Genomic DNA, 24704 nt, shown 5'->3' with positions numbered 1-24704 from the left:
AATAAACAATCCTTCTGCCAAAAATGCCTGGAACTTAAAGCACTTTCCTCAGCCCAAGGTCAGGCTCTGTGTGGATGTTGATAGTGAACCTGATCCCTGATCGGTACCACTGTTCCCTGGATGAGAAGCTTGTGGCTTTCTCTCTCAGGAAATTCACCTCTGCTAATTCCACCTGCCAAGGGATTCAGACCCCGCAGAGCAATTTAATTCCCCAGAATGGCAACTGACAGAGCTCCTGGGAATGAGGTAACCGTGTAGTGTCCCCAGTCATCAGAGACATCGACTCCCCAAGCCAAGAAGGGGTCCCCATGGCCAGGCACCCCACCCCAGAATGAGAGGGAAGGTTTGGGGGCAGCATTAGTGAGGGTGCCAATGTCTCCTGACCCCCCTCCCAGAGGGGCTGGAAGTCCCTGGCTTTTGTCTTCCTTTTTGGAAGGAGACATTTAACCCCAGGAGAATCATAGAAAAGTACCACCCACAGAATCAGACACCACAATGGAAGAGGGTACCTCCAAGGTCACCCTTGCCCTGGGCCCAGACACCTCCCCCACGTGGATGGTCCCCGCTCACCATCCCCCTCCTGGCCACTGTCAGGACCCTCACTCAGACCAGGAAGCAGCTGTCTGTGGCAGGACAGTGCGAAGGGCCGGAGACTGCTCTAGATCTGCCAGGTCTACATCTGCCCCGTTGCTCCTAGCTTCTCTTCCTACCCAGAACCACACCTTCCTCCCACGCTTTCCCCGGGTCTGGATGCCTTTGAGAAGGCTTCCAGGTCTTCCTTCCCTTGGTCTTCTTGCTGTCCCCAGACTTACCCTTTCCTTTCACAGATCCTCCCACCCATGGCATCCATGAGCCCAGGGCAACAAAGTTAAGCCTGGGCCCCCTCCAAGGTCCTGTCCATTGCAGCTCGTGGACCCTGAGTCCACCACAAACAAGACTGTGTTCACTCGGTCTTTTTATCCCTGGCTCTAGCTTCTTTCCCCCTCTTGGACCTGGAGATAGATAGTCCACTCTGAGTAGACCCCTACTTGCCAAGTAGGCCAAGTGTTGGACCATCCAGAGGCCAAGAGGCCAACCTCACCTAGATAGAACACCCTGATTTTATTCCTGATAGGATCTGATTTCAAGTCCTATCTTTGTTTTTATCTTCCTCTCCCAGACAGGTTGCCTATGGTGAATACCACTTCATTCATTCCAACTGCATAGCATAGTGGTTAAGAATGTGGACGGAGATCAAACGGTCCAGACTCTGCCACGAACTATCTGTGAGGCTTTAGAGAAATGTCTTAACCTCTCTGAGCATCCATTTCCTCTTCTGTAGAATTAGGAATCATAGCTTTGCCGTGATAAACCAATAAATAATCTTCATAAAGCACTTAACATGGAGGCTAAAACATCCCACTGTAAGAATTCAATGTATGTCCTCTATTGTTTTATTTTAAAATGATCATTTATTCGTTCTTTGTGTAGCTGAGTCTCCTGCCATACATGGGGACCCTCTTAAATCTAGGAAGAGCTGGCTGGTATTGGCACTCAGAGAGGGAGCTGGGGCCTATGGCCCTAGCACGCGGCAGAGAAGAGCGACCAAGCACGGATGCCGCCCAGGGATTGTGACAAGAATGGTGTCACCTTTCCACATCTCTAAACACCACTGGACTTCCTGGGTCAGGTGGGCACCACAAGGAGGAAGGCAGTGGACAGAGGGGAAAACCCTCTTCTTCCCTGCTTCTGTCTTTGACAGAGAGCAGCCATGGCTCTCTTGCCCAGGAAGGTGATGTCCTTTGGGGAGGCCTTGTGGAATCTGGACTGTTCCGGAAGTAGGAAGGGCAGTAGGGGGTGGGGAGGCAGCAGGAATGTTCTCCTGGCCCGGGAGAGTGTGCCGAGAGGAGGGCCTCTGGACATCAAAGGTTCCTTTTGTCCCCTTGCGAGTGGCAGGGCAGCCCGGCTGCTGGCGATGACTCAGGCCAGGCCCTGACGTCACCCAGGCTGGGCCACTGGCCTCTCTCGGCAGCCAGGAAACCGGCTGGGGAGTGGCACTCACAGCTGCAGCAAATCTCAAAATAAGGAGGCCGCTGCGTTCTCCTCTCCATCTCCCCACAGCACACCTTTCTTTTCTTCTTCTTTTTTTAAGACCTCATGGAAGGTTTTACTTGTAGATCAACTTTCCAAACCTAGGAAGTCAGAATGAGTGACATCATCAGAAAAATATGTGGAGCCGGTCTGGACCAGGAGTGAAGACCCACAGCAGGAACACGGTGGTACCTCCTTAGCCCAGGGAGTGGGCAGCGTCTGGGCTTCAGAGGAGCCAGCGCCTCTGAGTAAGTGAAGGCCCACCCTTGGCCCCCTCACTCCGTGCCCTTCCTGTGGGCGCCATCTTGTTCCCTGACACCCGAGGCCTGGCAGGCCCAGATTAGTGGGGGGAGCGGGGACTGCCTTTGGGAGACCCTCTCAATACAGGTCCAAAGGGAACTGCTCTCTTTTTTCCCCCACTGGACCAGACAAGAAAGTGGGGGGAGAAACACACACACACACACACACACACACACACACACGCTGAAACCCTGGGAAAAATATAGCCCCCCATCAAACCTCTTGTTTTGTCTCCCCTTCTTTCTTCCCCACCCCACGCCTCTGTTTCAAACTGCGAGAATGTTTGTGCAGAGTTCTAGACTGTTTGCTTCCTGGATCTTATACTGACCTGTCAGACATAAAAATAAACCTTGTTCTAGGCAAATACGTGCCCTGTGCGACCAAATGGTATTTCCACACTTAACCTGGTAAAAGATAGCAGCCCTGGTGGGAAACTGTCTACAGCACTTATGTTTTACAGAGCGTTTTCTGGTGGTCCTGGTATGTGCACCTTCATTATCGCATACCCTGTTTATAAAGGGCATTTTTGTTAGGACAGACAGTACTGAGGATTGAACCCAGGGCCTCACACATGATAGGCAAGCACTCTACCACTGAGCTACATCCCAAGACCTTTTTATTTTATTTTGAGACAGGTGTTACTAAGTTACCCAGGTGGGCCTCAGCCTCCCAGGTAGCTGGGATTATAGGAGTGCGCCATCACACCGGGCTCAGAGGGCTTATTTTCATTCCAACTTGTGTCATCACATCTGGGATGATATTAAACACATTGTTTGTTGTAACTTTGTGCAAAAACTCTTCCATCTTTGCATAGCCTATAATTTATGAGTTCTAGAAGTTCCTACTCAAGAAATTTAAGTTTCTGAAAAAAAAAATAGTAAGGCACACATGAGAACTGCAAAGCACATAGGATGATTTTCCTGGTTTCTTAAGTCATCCCCTGAGTCAGCATCTAGTCTTGTATAGCTTACTTAGCACAGTGAATGTGTTCTGCATAAAATCTTCGTTAAATTGATGTGCGGGTGGTTTAAAGACGAGTCTTATTTTACAGGCAATAGAGAAGCTTATCATTTACAAGAAAACAGTGGTGAATTCCTTCGTGAACTAGTGCTCTTTGAAATCAACTACCCCATTCTAATATATGTTTTTCTTTTTTTTTTTTTTTTTTTCTTTTTTAGTAGATCAGTTTGTTGCAAAGTGAGGCCCTGCCATACTTCTGTTCTTCTGGCTACATGATCTGAATGCTGTGACCATTAATTTGGTGAGTGTTATTTGTCCCTAGTAGCTGCTTAAATTCAAGTCTACTATTTCTATTTTTTTGTTTTAGGGTAAGATTTAAAGAAAAGAGGAAAAGGCACAGAGATGTCTGCACTTGACAATTGCAGGTATATCAAAAAGGACTGGTATTAAGGAAAGACAAATTGCTATAATAGAATCCAAAATGTACAGTGGCTCAAAAACAATAAATAGGAGATTATTTCCTGCTCATGAAACAGTACAGGTCAGTGGAGCAACTCTCTTCAATGCATTCATTCCGATCTGGGCTTGGGCTGCAGCTCAGTGGTAGAGCACGTGCTTGGCGCGCACAGGCCCCTCAGATCCATCCCAGCACCACGGGTCAGGATGGGCTTAAGGAATGGTCAACCAACCATACAACAAAAAACATTGAGATTCACAGATTGAGAGAGGCTCTACATACTGCAACATGTGGTTTTCACAGTTACCTGGGGTGTCTTCACTCCTGGATGGAAGAAGAGAGTGTGAAAATATGCACATGGGCCACGCACGGTGGCCCATGCCTGTGATCCTAGAGATAAAGGAGGCTGAGGCTGGCGGATTGCAAGTTTGAGGCCAGCCTGAGCAATTTTTGAGACCTTGTCTCAGAATAAAAAATAAAGGACTAAGGGTATAGCTCAGGGATAGAGCACCCCTGGGTTCAATCCCCAGTATGAAAAGCAGTGGGTGGGCAGATGGGAACATTACACAAGGGAAGTTTTCATGGGTCAAGACTAGAAGTACAGCATTTCATATCTCCTTACATTTCATTGGCTGAAGTTCAGTCATGTGATCATAACTAAGCACAAAGCTGTCTGGGAAATGTAGTCCCTTGGTCAGGCAACCGCTTCATAGTGACAACTATGGAGAGTTCTGGAGAAGAAGTTGTTTTATCCAGCATAGAATATGAGAGAACTTGGAGATTCTCTAGGATAAGGTTGCAGAATGGAGCAGCAGGAAAAATGAAACTTTATCAGATATTTAGAATTTTCTAACTGACCCTCTTAGATAACATCTGACCTGTGGGCAAGGAGCAGTGAGGCTTCTCAAGGTGCGTCTGTCCACTGCGGCCCTAAGACTTTAGGTGAGCACCTGCTGCTGGGGGGCCACTGAAACAGGAAGGGCATTCTTCCCCTATTTTTCTTTCCAGAGCCTCTTGCTCTGGGATCCTTCTGGTGTGATCTCCCTCCTGTTCTGAATCCAAGCATACCATCTGAAATTGTTCAGTGGAATCCTGCTCCCCAACTATGAGCCATAGTGATTTATTGGAAGTCTCCTTGTTTTCCTTAGCACATATCTCTGTCTGTTCCTGGGGACTTTGAGAGATTATTGTACCTCATCTGTTCCAGATCTTAGGGGGAAATTTTCCCTAAGGAGAAAACTTCAAACCAAATTATTAGAGAAATTTTAAAGAAGGCTGAAAAGGGCTTAGGTCAAGATATTAATACGACACCCCAAAGGAGTTGATACATAACTCTTAACTTTTTCTGTTCATGAAGTTTCAAAATATTTACTGAAATAATGTGAGGTTATTAGCCCTGTTTGGAGAACCCTTGGCTCGTTTTCTATTTTCTGTAGCCTCTTAACTGTTGTTGATCTGGGTTGAGTTTTCCGCTCACTGGTAAATTTCAGTAACCACATGGTAGGTACCTTATGATGCCCTTCATGTAAAGGCCTCCAATAACAACAAACTTGAGCCTTTGTCTGAGCTGCCAGGTACCTACTTCTCTCATTTTGTCCCGAATAGCTAGCTAAACAGTCTGGTTTCTGATTAAATGTTGCCACTGGACTTGACATTTCTGGCACCCACATCCACACCCTAAACAGCACGCATTGTCCATTGTATGAAAAGGTCGGTCACTGGCCAGTTTGACTCAGCCTCTCAGATAGCTGACGACAGAGCCCAGTGCCTGGTCTGCTCTGCGAGTCCTGCTGCCTAAACTCTGCTCAGGCCCCTGATACCAGGAGTGGGCTGAAGAGGAGTGGAATAGAATAACAAGTTGATTTTTGGCAAAAATACTGCCACCTCTGAAGGTCCATTTTCCCAGGGGCTGAAAATATCTTCTGAGCTGGGAGCTGACTCTGCCGATAGAGAAAGTCAAAGATAAAGTCAGGTTAATGGGGGACTGTGGTGCCTTCTAGAAGCAGAAAGCCAAAGAAGTAAGTCGAGAACAAGTACCAGATTTCAAAAGCTGGAACCACATGGGGATGATCTATTGCTGGAGTCCCAGCCTAACAGGGTCTCCCAGGAAGGGCAGAGCCCAAGGCCCCAGTGAAGGAGGAAAGATGTCAGTGTCTGTGCATTGGGCACACAGGCTAAGCACAGCTTGATAATTTCAGCTGTCATCTGACAGGACTCCTCAAAGCTCATAGTGCCTTGGAATTGACATATGAGTGGTGGCTGGGTGGGGGAGGGGTCAACATCCTGATTTCTAATTTTCGGCTGCGTAGTACAGCAGGAAGAGGGGTGTGACCACGAATTCGCATAACCAGAATTTCACTGCTGTTGACACTTAGTGTTTGAAAGAAAGCCACAGATCCCCATGACCACTTAACAGGGTAAACTCACAGATAACACCATCCAGGCAGGGTTGTATATAATATATACAAATGTGTATATATGCACATTTTATAAATATTTTAATATCTGACATTTTCCCCAATAAAACATCAAAGTAGATCTCATAGAAGAAGCTAGACTCTCTTGAACTTACCTTAATTTGGGGTTTTATTATTTTTTTCCGTTCTGATTATTCATGAGGTGTATCATTCACATTTGAGAGACCATAGTCTTTGCAGAGAGACCTCTGAAGGTCTTAGTCTGGCTTTGTTGACCCACGCTGAGCAGATGTGGAGGAACACAGCAGTCTCATGTGGCTGTGCCTACATCAATTGCTTGTTCTAACCCAGAAGTTTTCTAATTGTCAGAGCGCAGAAGTGTTCCCTTCCCCTGGGTCAGCATTATAAAATTTCTCCTGTTCCTTTTAGAGGGTTTTGCAATAAGCCTGCGTCATATTCACCAAAGCTAAGAATTCACAGTAATGGGGCTTTGTAATTTCTCACGCTGAAATCCCCTAATTTCTTGTCAAGAACCAACTTGGAAAACACCACACTGGAGACTTCGAGTTTTGTTATTAACTCAAGCAGCCTTTGGTTTTCATCAGACTTTTAATGCTTCCTCCCTGCTCTAAAATGGTGTTTCTGAAAAACATAATGTGGAGGCTCTGTTAGAACAAGTAAGGTCGATGCCTGAAACGAACAGTCTGGGCAACTTAGCAAAGTCCACATCCAGTCAAGGAAAGTAATCACCTTCATTATGGTCAGTACTAGTGTTTGGGCTTTTGATGTTGCTATTAGGAATCATTGTTTTATCCCAGTGGCTTGGGAGGCTGAGGCAGGAGGATTGTGAGTTCAAAGCTAGCCTCAGCAAAAGCAAGGTGCTAAGCCACTCAGTGAGACCCTGTCTCTAAATAAATACAAAATAGGACTGGGGATGTGGCTCAGTGGTGGAGGCCCCTGCATTCAATCCCCAGTACCCTGCCCCCACCCCCAAAAATCATTGTTTTGGGGGAAAAAAAATTTTTTGTCTTTCTTAATTTTCTTTCATCTGGATTCTTAGCACCACTCCTAACCAGCCAAAGCACATGGGGTAGGTTTCAGTGCCCACTTGGGGAACCTTGACTCTAGGCCAGACAACTAACTAAGAGGCCGCTAATCTCATTCAGTGAGATGTTTGACCTGGGATTTGCTGAAATCTTCCAGGGTGGATGGATGAGTCACCTTTCTACCAAAAGATGATTCCTAGAAACCTTTGGGGCTCCTGGTATGTTGGGAAAAGGAAATTTAGAAACCACTCATGGAAGCATTGACCTTGAGTAGGGCCTCCTCTCTTTGTCTGGGAGCCTCTGATCATGAGTAGAGCCCACATAGGGTGATGGGGGAACTTCCCTCCATGTTCCAGATTCGACAGGCATCATCCTAAAACTCAACAAGGGGGTGGCAAGTAGTGAAAGGACTTTCATTGACCTAAGTTCCTTGACATCAACTATACCAAAGTACCTTGCCTAAGGAGGAGCTTAAGACTGAGCCCAGGCATGGGACCCTGGCTCTCTGTTGCCTGTGTCCTCTGGTAGCTACCAGACTGTGGCAGGGTTACACTATTAAGAGATCCCTATTCCTTCTTTCTCATTCTATATAAGATGAATCCTTTTTCTTTTCTTTGAAAAAATTATCTTTTTACCAGAGTCATAACTATTCACTGAATAAAACCTGGAAAATTAAACAAAATATCAAAAAGAAAATAAACTAACACCAAGCCACAATTCAATGTAAATATTTTGATGGAGAAGTGCTTTTTAATTTTTCTTGTAATATTCTTTTAAAAATTATTGAGATGAGCTGGATGCAGTGATGCATGCCTATGATCTCAGCTACTCGGGAGATTGAGGCAAGAGGATTGCAAATTTAAGGCCAGCCTGAGCAACTTAGCTGTCTCAAAATTAAAAGCATCCCAGGTTCAATCTCCAGTAGCAGGGGCAGGTTTTGCTCCACTTTCTACTTAACATATAGCAAACATTTTTCAAAGTCACTAAATGCTCTTTGAAAACAGGATTTTTAATGTCTATGTTTCCATCGTATGGAATCATCTTAACTTATCTTTCCATGGACACTTTGAATACCGCCAATGTTGCACTGTTACAAATACATAAACATTCTTAAGATAAATCCTGTGGACATTTTAGGAAAAATCCTTAGAAATTGGAGCATATGGTTCAATGACCTGCTTTAGAGCTCCTGATGAGCACTGGTGAATAGGCTCCAGAAAGGTCTCAGTGTTTATTTCCAAACCTTGGTGCCCTTTAGTTTCTCATGGTCAAATGCAGGCTCTCAGGTCATGGTGGCATCAGAACCTCTGAGAGGCGTCCCAAGAATATGCATTTTGGGCTGGGGATGTGGCTCAAGCGGTAGCGCGCTTGCCTGGCATGCGTGCAGCGCTGGGTTCGATCCTCAGCACCACATACAAATAAAGATGTTGTGTCCGCCGAAAACTAAACAATAAATATTAAAAAATTCTCTCTTTCTCTCTTTCTCTCTCTCTTTAAAAAAAAAAAAAAAGAATATGCATTTTAATTCATCCTCCCAATTCTTACTCACATTAAAGTCTGATAACCAGTAGCATGCCATATTCAACTAGTTCAATGTACATTCAATTTGACAAACATTTATGATATAAAATAAGTAAAGCACGGCTGGGGTTGTAGCTTAGTGGTGGAGCACTTGCCCAGCATGTGTGAAGCACTGGGTTCGATTCTCAGCACCACTTATCAATAAATAAAGATCAAAATGGTACAAACTTTGGGCTGGGATTGTGACTCAGTGGTAGAGCGCTTGCCTAGCATGTGCGAGGCACCGGGTTCAATTCTTAGCACCGCGTACAAATAAATGAATAAGATAAAGTTCCATCAACATCTAAAAAAAAGTATTTAAAAAAATTGAAATCTTTTAAAAAAAATGGTAAGACTTTAAAAATTTTTTAAAAATCAAAAAATAAGATAAGTAAAGCAACCCCAAACTAGTATATTGTCCTAGCCTCTTTTGTGCTCCTATAACAAAGTACCTGAGGCTGAGTATTTCATAAAGAAAAAAGATTTATTTAGCTCACAGCACTGGGGGTTTGAGAGAATATCTGCTCAGCTCTGGCAAGGGCCTCATAATAAAGGGCAGAATCATATGCAAGTGTAGGAAGTGGCACACACAGAAGAGGGACTTAGAACTGTGCCAGGCTGTCTCATCACGATCCTCCTCACAGGAAGGAATCCCATCCCACATGGCCTATATAAACCCATTCTGAGGAATGTGCCCCATGACCTAATTTCCTTTCACTGGGCCAGGCCCCACCTCTTAAAGGTCCCGCCACCCTCAACACACCACACTGAGAACCAAGCCTCTGGTACATAAAGTCCTGGAGGATAAAACCATACCCACGCTATAGCACATTTCTCAATCAGAGTTTACCTTGAAGCCTTTTTTTTTTTTTATTCTGCATTTTGGGATTTCCTTTGGTATGGTATAATAAAAAGCTTATTCTTTGCTAGGGAACCAGGAAACCTATTGTAAATATGAGATCACCAAGGCCAACATGGTTCATTTACTTCCTGGGTGGTCTCCAAGACATTCAGTGACAGAGGTTGAACTAGACAAAGACACACCAACTACTGGGTAGTAGACAAAATGAACCAAGGAGAAGACTCACTCCTGAAGCCATTCCCTCATCCCTAGGAGGGGCCCAGGTACCCATCCTAGTCACCTAAGGAGGCCAGACCACCAGCACCCTGCACCCTGAGGTGGTAGTACTAAACTAGATGCAAGAGGACCCAGGGCAGCCATGCAGAGGGTGTCCAGGAGGTCCAACCACAAGAGCAGAGCACGGGGGTGAGTCCAGAGTCAGAAACCAAGAGAGCAGAACAGGGTTAAGCAAGGGCCAGACTAAAACACCTGGGCAGATCTCCAGGCAAGGCAGCCTCGAGATGAGAAGAAGGAAAGCCAGGGCTCGGGGGGAGCTGTAGCAGAACTTCGGACAGGAGGGCCTCCTCTCCAAAGCGGAAAGGTTCTGTGGCTGGCCCGCCTCGGACAACAGGGAGGGGACAGCAACGGACCTCAGGGCAGGGACTGAAAATGGAAATTTAGAAAACAATGGTCGAAACAACCATAGGTCCTCCTCACCTTCTAAGAGGAAGTGTGACGCTCCCTCCTGCCTGTGGAACAAGCGGAAACCAGCAGGCCACATCCACCCGTCGTGCTTGGTATCTGAGGGCCCCAGTGCCTCCTCTCCTTCCATGACCTCAACTGCTGGAAGGCCCCCATTGCATCATTTGACCTTCAGGTTCTGCCTTCACAGACAGCTCAGCTCCCCAGAGTCCCCAGTTGGTGTCTGGGCTCTGTAACTCACCTGCGTGGCTCGCTCTGCCATGACAGCTGGGGAAGCATTAGAGCCAGACCCTCAGGCGCGCCCCACCTGTGCCATCCTCCATGCTCAGGCACCAGGGAGTTGGCCTGTGATCACCAAGTTTTACTGATGCTGCGCGTGCCACCGTTAAGTCATGGCTGTCTCCACTCAGGATGGCTCCTCTCCTGATTCTTAGTTTCCTGGACCAAACTCATCCACCTGGGGATCCAGATTCACAATAAGTATTGATTCTGGCAATGTCAACAGTTTTCCTTAGATCAGAGGTACAACTGATAGAAGCCCGAGAATGACTTGGGCAGTTCATGTCCTTACGGTTTGCCTTGTGCAAAGCCCATGTCCATGTTGTCCTGAACAATGTCCTCAGCTGTGGCACCTCCTCATGATACTCAGATGAAGTTCTGATTGCTCACAGGACTTGGATCCCTGGCCAGGAAAGTCTATGTGGTGACAAGGTGCCATCAGATCTAACCCTTTGAGGGCAGAAATTGGAGCTCCATGAAATGCAGACAAGGTGTCCGAATCCTTTTTGCAGATATTGGGTGGTCACAGAGCAGGAAATTCAAAGGCGAAAATGTTTCCAGTGGGTTCTGTGATCTGGCAAGTGCCACTGATGTTCCCACCTTTATTTGTTTATGTTGACTCCAAGTCCCACTTCCCCTCACACTAACTAACTAACTACTAACTAACTAATCTTGGGGGGAAAAGTATTTATATAATCTTAGGTCAAAGCTGCAGGAGGGCACTGGCCCAGACAAGCTCTACCCCTTCCCATAGGAGCGTGCTGGGCCAAGGGCCATTACCTCTGAGAGGCCAGCATCCCCTGAAGGCGATGTGCCACCTCAGCAGTCAGAAGCAACTGGGCAAAACTGAAAGCTCCCACCTTATCCAAAGAGACCATTCCTGTTTCCCATCATCTAGATGTCAGCACAAAATGCTGTGTAGACAGCTACCAGGAACAGTGGGAGATATCTGGGGCCAACTCCCCAGGATCTGAAGACCCCCAAACTGTACAAGCCAGTCTTGACTGTGGACCATCAAAAGGAGCCCCTAAAAGAGAATGGCTCAAATTAAAAGTACTGATGTTATCAAATGCTGACGAGAATGTAGGCAGGATGGATCTCTCATAACCTGTTGATGGTAATGGAAATGCACAGCCATTCTTTGAGACGGTTTGATGGTTTGTTATAAAGCAAAACATATACTTAACCTATTATCCAGCAGTTCCCCTCTTCGGTAGTTACACAAGAGAAGCGGAAGTGGACTTTCACGCAGTAACCTGTACATGAACGTGCATAGCTGCTTTGTTTTTAATAGCTACAAACTGGTGACAAGGCAAATGTCCTTTCACAAGTGTCTGGATAACCACCTGTGGTACATCCAGAACTTGGAACACCATTCATCCAAAAAAAGTGCTCGCTGTTCACCTGCAACTTGAACAAATCCCAACAGCATTATACTGGGGGGAAGGAGGCCAATCTCAAAGGGTTACATACGGTATAATTCCAAATTCCAAATACCAAATTACAGCAATAGGAACAGATAGGGCTCAGGGTTCAGGGCTGGGGCAAGCATGCAACTAGGGGTGGCACAGGGATTTGTGATGATGGCATAGTTCTGTGACCCGACTACGTGACCGATGTAGACACACAATAACATTTCACAGAACCACAGAGACACTCGCAGAGAGCACGTAAAATCTGGGAAATCAGGCAAGATCTCTGCCTGACCTAAGAGTGTACCAGTATCCGTCGCTTGGTTTAGACAATGTTGAGGGGAACAATAAAGCATATACTTATTGTACTTATTTTTGTGTGTGTGACTTCTTGTGGATCTATTTTTAAAAGAGAGTTTCAAAAGCAACTTTTAAAAAATTTTTAAAAATAAGTCTTAAGAAAAAGAGGAGGGAGTTCCCCACCTCTGGGGATGGGACTCCTATTGTTTACTTTGCCGCCTTCTAATTTGTGGTTGGGCCTCCACAGGGTCCTGGTGGCTTGGGCCTGACCCTCTGCCTTTCAGAGCTAGCCCACCTCTGATGGAATCAAAGCTCCAGGATTCCAGCACGGAGTGTGAACACGCCCCCTTTCCCCTCCCAGAGACTGTAACTTCAAAGCTGGGTAAAGATCTAGAGATCTAAGAAAGGGTCTCCCAGTGAAAATCGAGGACAAATCATCCTTCAAGCCCCTGCACAGTAATTTCGTTTCTGGAATGGCTCTTTGTCTGTTCTGCCCTTCACACAGATTATTCTCTTCACCTTCGTCAAACAGCCCCTCCTCTAATGGAGGGAGATTAACCCTTCTCTGCCCCTTTCATTCGCATTCAGTTGAGGGCTTTTTTTTTAAAAGAGAGAGTGAGAGAGAGAGAGAGGGAGAGAGAGAATTTTAATATTTACTTATTTTTTTAGTTCTCGGCGGACACATCTTTGTTTGTATGTGGTGTTGAGGATCGAACCCGGGCTGCACGCATGCCAGGCAAGCGCGCTACCGCTTGAGCCACATCCCCAGCCCAGTTGAGGGCTTTCTTGTAACAGCACCTCTCTCCAAGCTGGGTGCCCGATGCCACAAGCTGTATGCTACCCAGTGAGGTGGCTGCCTCCCCTCCAAAGTATTGATGCCTCTGTCCAACACCTTTTTGCCAGACTTGGCCCTGGAAAGAAGGTTTTGAAATTAAATTTATCGTGAGCTGCCTGTGTTGGCAGTTCAGCATTACACAAGGCCACGGGCATTTGGGTTAAGGGGCACTCTTGGCGCTCACTACCTTCAGAGCCCTTTCTTAATGAGATTTGAGCTTTATTTACTCCTCTGCTCTGCAGAAGGGCCTCCAGCATCACCTAAGACCAACGCTGAGCATATGGGCTGAGGCCTATGTGGCATCCTGTCCGGACGTGACAATCCACTAACGTACAAGCCACTGTTCCTCCATTACTGGCCTTATTTATTCGGGGAACTCATTTCAAGAGACCATGGTGAGAAGGACAGAGGTGTAAATTTCTTGGCAGGAGGTAAGTTGGCCATTAGGACAACATGCTAGAAAGGTGACAATTTGAATGGTTGACTTTCGTAGGTGTTGGTAAATCTCCTCGTTTTGCACCTTTTGGTTTCAAAACCAGACTGAACAATGTAAAACGAAACTTGCAACTTATTTTTAGCTGTTTATGCTAACTCATGAGATTTTTCTTTGCAAACCAAATAGAATAAAGGTAACTTCAGCTGGCTAAACTTAGTCTGATTGACTTAAAATAGTAGTCAAGCCTAGTTCTCCAGTTCTTCTTAAGTGATACTTGGTTCCAGGTAATTTTTGACCAATATTTACTATTTTGGTTAAAACTACTTTGAGTTGTGCTTTTTAAAAAATCAAGTATGCCATAACATTTTCTTCTAAGAGGAATTGAGAAACATCTTATAAACCCTCTCTGCAGGCATCTATTCATTAACCATCTAATCAATAACTACTTATTAAATATCTAAGTGACAGGAATTTTTTTAATTGAGCCAGTGTATGTAAGATCAGAATACTAAAAATTAAGGAATATAGCTTCTATCCTGGCTGCTAGGGTCTTCAGGTATGACATTGTCTTTGAACTCAATTTTCTTCTTCCTCAAAAAATAAAAAGGTATAGCTGGGTACCTATAATACCAACTACTCAGGAGGGTGAGGCGGGAAGATTGAATGTTTGAGACCAGCCTGGGCAACTTAGTGAGACCCTGTCTCAAAATAAAAAATAAAATGGGTGGCTAGGTGTAGTGGTGCACACCTGTAATCTCAGTGGTTTGGGAGACTGGGGCAGGAGGATTGCAAGTTCAAAGCCAGCCTCAGCAACTTAGCGAGGCCCTAAGCAACTTAGCAAGACCCTTACTCAAAATTAAAAAAAAAAAAAAAAAGGGTTGGGGATGAGGCTAAGTGGTAGAGCACCCCTGGGTTTAATCCCCAGTACTGGAAAAAAAAAAATTAAAAGGTCATAGATGGTGTTGTCCCCATCCTGTAATTCTAGGAAACACACTCTGCCACTAAGGGCCCGAGGAAATGTTGAGGCATGTTTTAGAGGCCCTGGTGGTATTGGAAGGCCACTCTCATTTCCGGCTCCACATTCCCTGTTCCAGGAAGGACAGGTTTGCACACAGCACTGTGCTCTGCCTGCCAGTCAGTGTGGCTGCCCTTGGTAAACAAGCCGAGAAGTCCTTGAAAGACTTCTATGGGGGTTTTCAGCCCCAGGGCCATTCCCTAACTCACCCAGCAAGTTCTCAGGTTTTAGGAAGTGGCTTCAAAACCCAAAGCCGAAGATGCCACTGGTTGGGGGGGCGGGGGGGGGGGGGGGCGGGGCAAGAGCTTCCCCCAGTGAGGCCTGCCATTGCTGGAGGCTTCAGTGCCATGGCACACATGAAGCTGTCCCAGGGGAAAGCAGAGACACAAGTAAAGGGAGATAATTCAATACAACAAAAACATATTGTGCTTTTATCTTGAGTCCAGAGGGAGTGAAGGGCTCACTGAGGTTTGTTAAGCGGCTCTAGCTGAGAAGATGAGCGTGCTTGTGGCTCTTGTGAGCTGCGAAGTCATTTATCTCAGAGAGAAGAAAACAAGTAAGTTTGTTCCTTACTTGTTTACGTTGAGTCTGGGAATATTTGTTGCCCAAGGTGAAGGAGGACACAAGGAGAGGATTCTGCTCTCACATGAGGTGGATTTATGGATCTGAACAAATGCTTCCTTGAACCCCTTCATTTATATCCCTACCTTTCTTTTTCAATACAATTATCAGCCTCTCTGGAAAGAAAAATCTCAACTTTCTGCTGAATGTGTGTTTTGCTAATTCAAGATCTAGACAACCCTGCTTTTGAGTCGTTCTTCATTCCATGAGTGGCCAAAGGTGAAAGCAGCTGGTGAGCACGTGGGTAGGGGCGCAGGGAAGCTCTTGATCTCTGGGGGCACTCAAGGTCATATTTAGTGCCATGTTTCAAATGCACTGAGAAATGAAAGCAGGAGCTCTTTCATTTCTATCTCAAGCTGAGGTAGTAGTGTCCATACTGGTGAGGACACCTGCTGCAGACAGCCCCACAGGAGGATCTGAATTAGGTTAGGGTAGCTGTCCACCACAGCCTCCCTTGAAGCTCTGTCATTTATCACTTTTTCTGTGTGGAAAACCACATAGTTCACATTTCCTTCTTCTTCCAGCTTTTTCCTGGAGAGTGAACCTCAGTTGGTCCCCAAGGCTTGCTGCCCAAACCTTGACACCTTTTCCCACATCTTTCATGGATGCTAATGGATGGAGGTGAGAAAGCCAATGTTGAAGAATGGGAGGTAGCTTCCTGGAGTCTGACATGTCCACACCTCACAAGCACTGAGCAAGAGAATCCTCTCATATTCCCAGGCAGGGTGGAGCTGGTTGATTAGAAAACCCCCTTTGAGAGCCATCTGGCTGCCATATAAAATTACTGCCAATGAAGTGACACAGTCATCTGGTCACAAACACCAGGAGGCCGGAGACTTGGAGTCCAGCACTTGGCCTATCCAACCTGAGAAGGCAGGATGGGCTGGATGTTTTAGAATCACAAATGTACAGACCTGGAAGGGACCTTAGACAGAAAAAAAAATGAACAGATTTTAACATATAGAATCATTTGTTAAAATGATGCATGGAAAACACTAAATTTGGCAGAGAAAAATCTGTTATCCCAAAGTTAGGCTTTTTAAAATCCATTTGGGAGTGGATCAGGAGTAGAATGCTTGTCTTACATGTGCAAGGACCTGGGTTTGATCCCTAGCACAGAAAAATATCAATTAATTAATTAGAAAATTAAAAGTCCATTTTTAAAATATATTGGGGAAGTAACTCATAATACCTCGTTAGGTTATTCATACAGGAGAAAAATACTGTTTGTGAATCAAAGCAGGTCAGTCTTGATTATCGCACTGATTTTTCTTTAATTGTAATTTAGATTAGAATAGTCAAACAACTCAATTTTAAACATTTACAACTGCAGAATATATTAGGTGTGAAAGGAAACCAACCACAATTCTGAACATAGTGAATGGCTGAACTCACTCATGAAGGGTGTGATCTTGTCCAAATCACCAGATCTTTCTCTCAGCCTTAGTTTCCTCATCTTCGATATGGAAATACTGGACTTTACTAGGTGAAATCTTGGCTTGTCTGGAAATACAAACTTCTTCCACCTACTTTACCACATGAAACATTTCCAAATTATGACAATCTTCCTCCCAAATCATTAAATCTGATCTTCTACCCTTAACTTCTCCAAAATTGTTGATTCCTCCTTTTTTCTGCTGTCTCTTCTGCCTGCTAAGTCTGGCCTATCTTAAATTCTTCATTCAAAGAATTTAAATCAAAGTGTTTTATCTGGCAAATATTTAATTTTTAAATTTCTGGTTGGTGGCATCCTAGGTACTCAAAATTCCCAGAGCCTGGAAAGTAGACACAGGTTCATCTAAACTAGAGAACTTGTTAATTCCCAGAAGCTAAGGGCCCCTCCACCAGGTATCTGCAAATAAAAAAAAAAATTAATGATATTAGGAGTGGAGTGTGGACATAGAAGGAAGTTTTATTCTCTATGATTGGTAGAAAGACAAACTTTGCAATCCATTAGACTTAGATTCAAATCCCAGTTCTGCTATTTACTATGTGACTAGTAATCTCTATAAAAATTAATTAATACCCACTTTGCAGGATTGTTGCATTAGAATTAAATAAAATAATTACAATATGAATAAAATAATTAAATAAGCTAAAATATTGAATAGGAAGTAGATTCCACATAATTGATAGCTAGAACAGACTTTCAGCTCTGATCAACAGAAAGCAGAAGTTCCTGCCCAGATCTCTAGGCAAGACAGAGATGTTCAAAGTAGGATTGGACTTTCCCAAAAATTTCAGCTAAAATATCACCCAAAGGTATTTTCAGTCATTGATAAATTAAGTCATCAAATTGTTTCCAGGGATGAATATAGCAATAGACAGATGTAATAACCAACCTCATAAAAAAATAATCTAAGCCTTTTCATTGGAAGAATTTAAATCAAAGTGTTTTATCTGGCGAATATTTAATTTTTAAATTTCAGTTAGAATAGCCTAACCTGATAACAGATGCACCCACAAGTTGACCATGTATACTAGGTGTAAAAAGAAACCAGCTGTAAATTTTAATGTAGCGAATGGCGTGAAGAAATGTGCAAACCGATCCAAATGTTCCCTGACTTTGTTTTTTTAAAAAAAAACATATAGAATCAAGCTTTGTTCATACTTGAATTATGTACTTTGCATAAGCCATGTAATTTAACTTTAACCCATAGAACCGAAAATAAAATTAGCTCAGCATGCAGAACAAGGAGACGGAGAGCAAGTAAGAACGTTAATCAAAGTGAAAGACTCAACCCTCGCTGCTGGCTAGCTCTGTCCTCCAGCTTGCTCTTGCCAGATTATTTTGGATACCTCGTGCTTGACTCGTCAGAGTGGCAGAAGCAGGCTCAAATGTTCACTGGGGAAAAGGGATTTGTCTTTTAAGTTAATGTCTGTGCTTACGCCCTGAGGAGGTTAATGAGGTGCACGCAATTTTTAAAAATCATAAGCGAATGCATATCTTTGCCACTTGTAATCATGACAAAGCTGAAGTAATTTAGGTAGGTGTGAGCATTTTTTTTTTTTAAGTACAAAACAGGATTTACTAGTCGAGAATATCTGCCTAAGCAAGCTCATCCCTCTGAATATTTTCAGCCATAGTACGTGTTTGTTTAACCCTAGCAGGTTTGGCAAACATACCAGATGTGCTGGCTGAGTGTTTTGGAACATCACAAAATAAACCAATGTATGGCTTTTCAGCTCGTTTTGACCAAGGAGAGATAGGGAACCCCACGGGAGGTTTGGAAATGGCTTGCCCTGGCATCTACTTTATAAGTGCCAGTAGGAGACCAGACCACCCTTCCCTGTAAAAGGACATAACACCATACACCCATCTCCAGGGAGCTTGATATGGATTACTGTCATTGTCACTGTCATTTATTATCCCAGACAGAGGAAGCAGCGACTTAGTTCAATGTGGTCAGATTCCATAATTGTGAATATTTAGCCTACATAATAATAATAATCTGTGAATGTTTAACATGAAGGTCTAGCTTTCAAATGTCCTTAATAAAGACTCTCTCAACGGATACTAAGTGGCAAATACCTAGGTGTTTGCCAACCTCCTCCAAACCCACTCAAAGGACCCTGCTTTATAGATGGCCTTCTATGAAACCCGTGGCTTGTAACTCAGTGTGATAGTCTCTCTGAATTCTTGGCCCCCATGGTAAAGGAGGAACTGGCCTAAGGACACTCCATTCTAATTTTCTGTCGCTGTCACTGTTAGCCAGAGCTCATAGAGCTATGATGTGGGGGTGGGGAAGATGGCTCCACCATTGGTGTTAGATCAGGAGCTACTGTGTTCGTTAGAGCCACATTTATTTCTGGAGTAGTTGTGAGAGAGATGTGCTCCAAAGAGAAGAGGACTTGCTGTAGCTCAGGTATGACCTACCACGGGAACAACCCAACTCAGAGACTAAAGCGCAAGGGCTAGAGGTGGGCAGGGTACTTTCCACTCATTCAGCTAAAAATCACTTCTGTTCTGGGGAAGGAGATAGGAAGTGAGCTAGAAACAAAAGATCCAGTTGTGAAACCTAGTACCTATGTTGAGATATCCAAATGCCCTCTCTCCTTTAAGAAATTCTGGGGAACTTGAATGTTTAGTTCACCTGATTATTTTCAGCCATTTCTTTACAGAAGAGAGAGGCGCTGGAAAACGAGCAACCTCAGAAAATACCTATTCATTTTTGCACGTGTTAAAATTAATTAACATTAGCATATGCAGTGATGCAATAGGCAATTAATGACTTTGGGGGAGATAAGAAGACAAAAAATGTAAATATTCCATATTCAAAATCCATTTCATAGCATTTTATAAAAATGTTGGCTTATATCCAGGTTCTAAGGGTGGGGGTGGGTATGGCTTCTTTGTAACTAAAGAAACAGAGTGGAAAAGAACATGTTCTGTTTCCTTAAAATAAATGACTGCTTGTTTTATATAGCATGGTAAATGAAATGCTTTTTCTGTTTTGTTTTGTTTTTTACCTGCCGGCACAATCTGGAGAAAATTTTTCTAGCAAGCTACGCTGTTTTCCTCTTTGGGGACATGGTGACACTGGTTTTGTAGCAAAATAGTATTTGCTTATTAGGCATTTTTTAAAAATCCTGAATAAGCAGCTCTTTCAATAGTTTTTGTTCCACATGTTAAACATTTCATTGCAATCTGAGCTTCAATTTTGTGTGTGTGAGAGTGTGTGTGTGTGTGTGTGTGTGTGTGTGTGTGTGTGTGTGTTGATAGGAAGCAATGAAAGGGGATGTGCATAAGAATTCTCAAAGGTTTTTTTTTATTTAAAAAATTAATTCTTCACAATTCTGTATTGGTGTCTCTGCAGAAAGTGATGCCAATTTATCCCATCAATCTTGAGCAGTGGGGGTAGGGAGGTGTATTGAAGAAGACATGAAATTTGGTGTTTGAGTAGATGAGATTTAATTTTCGGGAAACATTTCACTCATAAAACGGATAGCAACCCAGCGTCGGCCCTGACCTGATGTCAATGTCATCGTACAAGCGTAGCTAAAATAAGCTTCAAAGTAAAACAAAGAACATTGCCTCTCAGCACAACACGATTTCTTCTCCTACAGTATGTACCGTCTAAAGCCTTTCGGTATTCCTATAAATGGCTTGTTACTTTTAAATTTAGCTTTCGAAGGGGGAGGGAGGAGAAAATCATTTTGCATTTTCTATGTTCTGAACACGTACAGTATGCAGCTGTAAGTCTTAGTATTATTTAGGTCAATATCCTAAATATAGCTTTTATTGTTCACGATGGTCAGCTATACATCCCAAGAAACTCAGCATCAATTTATTTTTCTGTACTGATTTTTTTTTTTCTGCTGCTCATTTTAAGAAAATTCATTCCCATCTCAATACAATTCGGTCTGAAGCGGTATCTGCCGTTCTGTACTGCAGATACATTCAGCAGGATACATTTACGCTGCTTGTGGTTAAAGGTTATAGAACGGATACAGACAGCTGATCATGCATTCTTCTGCAAGCCTGCCGGCACCGTTTAGGATTTTGAAAAATAATCTAGAAATGCTATACCCTTTATCAGAATCATCCTGTGCTTTGCAATAGCTTAACAGTTTTGGTTTTTGTTGTTAGCAATTCTATGAAATTAACAGCCTATAAAATGCATCCCGGACCAGATACATACTGTATTGAAAGCTTTCTTCAAGAAGAGGATATGACTGTATTCGTTCCAGCTTATTTTCTTCCTTAGCAAAAGGATTGGTTCTCAGAGGCAGAAGGACACATGCAGTGTGCAGCAGCTCTGCTTAAGTGTGTGAAATGCCTTCTACTGTCTGGTTGCAGAATTTGGAGTTTGCTAAACAGTGTTTAGTGATTGGGCTCATCTTGCATCAGCAGTTGATGACATTTTTCTTTGTTCCCTCCTACTCAGTTGAACCAAGACTCTGAGGCTGATATGCAATGTCACTTACAACATTAATCAGATACTGCATTTAAGGTGAGCTGTCCCTTGCCTCCTCCTTCCCCGGTGCTCGTGTGCTGCATGCATTGCGTATCTTGCTCCTGCGAGCCTAAGATGGCAGGCAGGATTAGCCGGGCTTGTGCTGTGTGCATGCTGTGTACAGAATTCATTACACGTTGCCTAGTATTTCAGATGTGAGTATGTAAATGCTCTGTGTGCCATATCATCTGGTAGCGAAGACTTTTTTTTTTTCCTCTAACAGCCTTAGGTATTTCGACATCACCTTTCATTTCCTATTCATTTGGATGTTTTCATTACATTCAAAATACGATTTTACCTTCCTTTTTAAACAAAGCTAAAGAAACCCCACAAAACCCTAAAACCAAAAACAACAACAAAACTCTGCTACCAGATGGTGTCTCCCCTTTCTTCTTGCATTTGCTGTCTTTTAAATAATGTATGTTGTATTGTTAATTAATGTGAGTATCAAATTAAACACTTGAAACTTACATGTTTATTATGCAGGTAGGAGGCAAGGTGGAAGCTATTTTTAACTCTTATGCACTCCGTCCTGTGCAAGCAACTTGGGTTCTCAAATTTGTATTTTCAGTGCTGGTATCAGTGGTTTGATTTTCAGCAAATGTGACAGTGGCCTTTGCAGTGGTCAGCTCCGAGCTTTGAACTCTCAGAGGAGCAAGGAGAAAAAAAAAATTCAACACATCACCTCCTTGGTTGCAGCCTCCGAGAAACCCTGGATGAGAAACTTCTCTTTTCAGTCCTGTTTTCCTGTTGATAAATTCAGTTCCCGTGATCACAGCACATTCAAGCTGTTCTGCGTATGATTTTTTGGTGTGTGTGGCAGTTGCATCTAAAACTTGTGAGCAAGAAGACGGAGAAATCAGTTGGTCTCCATCGCCTTCCATAAAAATGGCTGAGTGTCTTGTCATGCTAGGACTGCATTAAGTGACACATACAGGTAGGTTGAAATTTGCATGTTTTATAGATTTTTCTGAGCCATGCAGCAAGATCATTAGATGCATTGAAATATGACTTTTAAAATAAAAAATAAGATAGCTGTAGTCTTCTGGGGGAAGGATGTTAAACTGGATAGCCTGTCTATTCAGATACTATATAAATGTAGAGCTTCTATAAACTTATCAAATGATTCTGCTACAAAAGTGAGATGATTCTCTTTAAAAAAAAAAAATCAGCTATATGATAGGTGTGGCGCCTCTAGACAACAAAAGAATTTTTTGAAAAGTCTGATGATTCAGCTTCATTTTTGCTTGAAACTAAAAGTAAAAGGGTTTTTAGAGATAATTTCAAAGAGCGCAAATAAGCTTAATAAGAAACATTAAAAATATTAAAATTTTCAGAAGCGGTCTTAAAACGTGTTATATGAAAGATGAAAATAAAAACTTATATGCTTCCAAAACCAATTTGGGATAGTATATAAGGTCACATACACTATTTAGATATGTACATATCATTTAGGGGGATGAGGGGTTACAGTCTTTAATGGGGGAAATATTAAATATAGATGGCCCTCTTAGAAGAAATAGAGCTTCACTAAGTGAAATGGAGCCCCTACAATGGCTCATTACAGACCATGGAGTTGTGGTTCTGTAAGAACCAAATTTTGTCATTTAAAAAAATAATTTCATGAGCTCTTTCCTTTCAGCTTAACTTCTCAAATATATTTTAGTTTCAAATTAACACTGGGCCGGAACCTGTTTCCTTGGTAACCAAAGCGTATTTAAAAATGCAATAACAGATATGCAAAAGAATGTGTTTTAAAAGGAAACAAATATTTAATGAACATTGTGTAGTTGTTTCCTCTCATGTAGAACCTGATCTGATTTTAGACGTTTTAAAAATGCGGTCTTCAAGCCTTACAGATTAAACCATATTTCTAAATATATAGAGAAGGCTTGCACAGTGACAAGCTTTCTTCTTCCTCCTTTGTGCTCAGTACTTTCAAAATTAAGGTTTCCTTTGTACTGTGCTCCAGAGTGCAGGTCAAGGTTGGTGCACAGAGGTGTAGTTTCATTATCACGAGTTCACCAGCGCCTCTGAAACAAAAGATATTTCAGAAATTCTGAGAATCAGAAAATGCTCGTGCTCCTGTTTTTCCCCATCCCTCCACTGGTGACCCCTGAGCTCTGAATAGAGAAAGACTCAAAGCCAAACCTACCCCCCCAATGGCAAGTGCACGTTGAGCTTCTATAAAGCGTCTTAGTAGGTGTGTTAGGAGGAAGACTAGCAGCCTGAACCTCCTGGAGGTTTGCTCCCAGTGAAGAACGTGGAAACTCAGGGGCATCTGTGTAAATAGGTGCTTTATTCTAGCAGTTTGCCTACGTTATCTGTACAATCAAGCCTCTTGTGGGCTCCAGATTGGTGGTAGTTGTTGTTGTGTTGTTTTGAGGCCAACTAAAGTAGTTTGCTTGGAATCTGTCTCTGGCTCAATTACATTAGAACATGATTCATCTCAGAGTGATTTCGTGCTCTAGGCTTCCCACGAAATATCCTTCCTGCAACACCTTTTTTTTTTTTTTTTTTTAAAGCTGTTTGGAAGCCATTTTCCTTCTTGCCTGTGACTTAAAATGACTAAGTACATTTCGAATATAGTATCCATCAGATCGTGAACTGAAGGGAAATGTCAGAAACCTGATTCAGTATTGCCATTTATTTTAGTAGCAGTAGCATTAACAGTTGCAGCAGGATCCGGCTAATTGTCATTTGCTCTTGAGCAAATAGCGAGCCAGGCATTTGTAATTAAAACACCATTGCTATTCAGGAAGATTACAACTACAAAGTCTTCTATTTTGATAGGCCAGTACAAATTAATCATTTTGAACCCATTTGAATCTTAATTACAAGATTAGATGGATGCGATGTAATTGTTTTTACCATAAAATGAATGCCTGAGAGATTCAACATTTATAGATGTCGATCCTTTTGTTTTTAACTCAGGGATGGTTGCATCATCTTATAGATTTTCATACCTAATGATTTCTTTTTTAATGGCATTATTCATTTTGGTTGCTCTTGGTCATGCCTAAAAGAATTTTAAATACAATTTGAGGAGCCAGAAAGCCAAATAAAGCCTGTTGGGAAGTGTATTGTACCATTCTAATAAATAGACTATTCTAATAAATAGACCAGTGAATAGAAGAGTAATTATTATTTATTACTTTGTTGTGTTTCGCCTAATACTCTGCCTTCATATTTCACAGAAATATTTACAAGGCACAAAGCTTTTCTAAACTTACCCATTTACAATTATTATTGGATTTCCTAGATTAGCAGAAAATGATTCTTGCTGATTGAAGATGGCACTTACCCCTTTAAACCTCGCTGTTTGAAAGACTATGCTAACCCCATTCACACTTCTTGGCTAAGGTGTTTATACTGGGCAGGCCAGAGCAGGTGGGACAGGAAGAATGTGCAAACAACGGCTTTGTTGTCACCAAAATGAAATGGGCAAACGTGTGGTTTTCTGCCTGGATGCTTTGTAGTGTAAAATTCTCAACTC

At 43.1% G+C, this 24704-nt stretch overlaps 1 protein-coding gene and 1 long non-coding RNA gene across 3 annotated transcripts in view; one reads left to right on the top strand and one right to left on the bottom strand.

Annotated features, from left to right (window-relative positions):
* The first annotated feature begins 1987 nt into the window (after positions 1-1987).
* The window catches only part of Zbtb38 (zinc finger and BTB domain containing 38), an 80414-nt gene continuing 57697 nt past the window's right edge, over positions 1988-24704 (top strand). The window contains exons 1-6 of one of the 2 annotated variants that reach the window (XR_013092451.2): positions 1988-2318; positions 3549-3631; positions 13422-13610; positions 15363-15483; positions 15776-21205; positions 21780-22145. The gene's annotated coding sequence lies outside the window, so the exon portion shown is untranslated. Of the gene's footprint in view, positions 2319-3548; positions 3632-13421; positions 13611-15362; positions 15484-15775; positions 21206-21779; positions 22146-24704 lie in introns of those variants that run through there. The other variant, XM_076867580.2, reaches the window with a different exon arrangement.
* LOC143408158 (uncharacterized) lies at positions 14932-21020 on the bottom strand. Its single transcript, XR_013092452.2, has 3 exons — positions 20894-21020; positions 16647-17103; positions 14932-16176 (listed from the first exon to the last, which is right to left on the bottom strand). It is a non-coding gene; the product is annotated as an uncharacterized LOC143408158 (long non-coding RNA).

This window comes from Callospermophilus lateralis, chromosome 10 (genome assembly GCF_048772815.1).
Source record: "Callospermophilus lateralis isolate mCalLat2 chromosome 10, mCalLat2.hap1, whole genome shotgun sequence".
In the NCBI taxonomy this organism is placed as follows: Eukaryota; Metazoa; Chordata; class Mammalia; order Rodentia; family Sciuridae; genus Callospermophilus; species Callospermophilus lateralis.
Note: the sequence above shows the minus strand (reverse complement) of the source record. Positions and strands in the feature narration are given on the sequence as shown.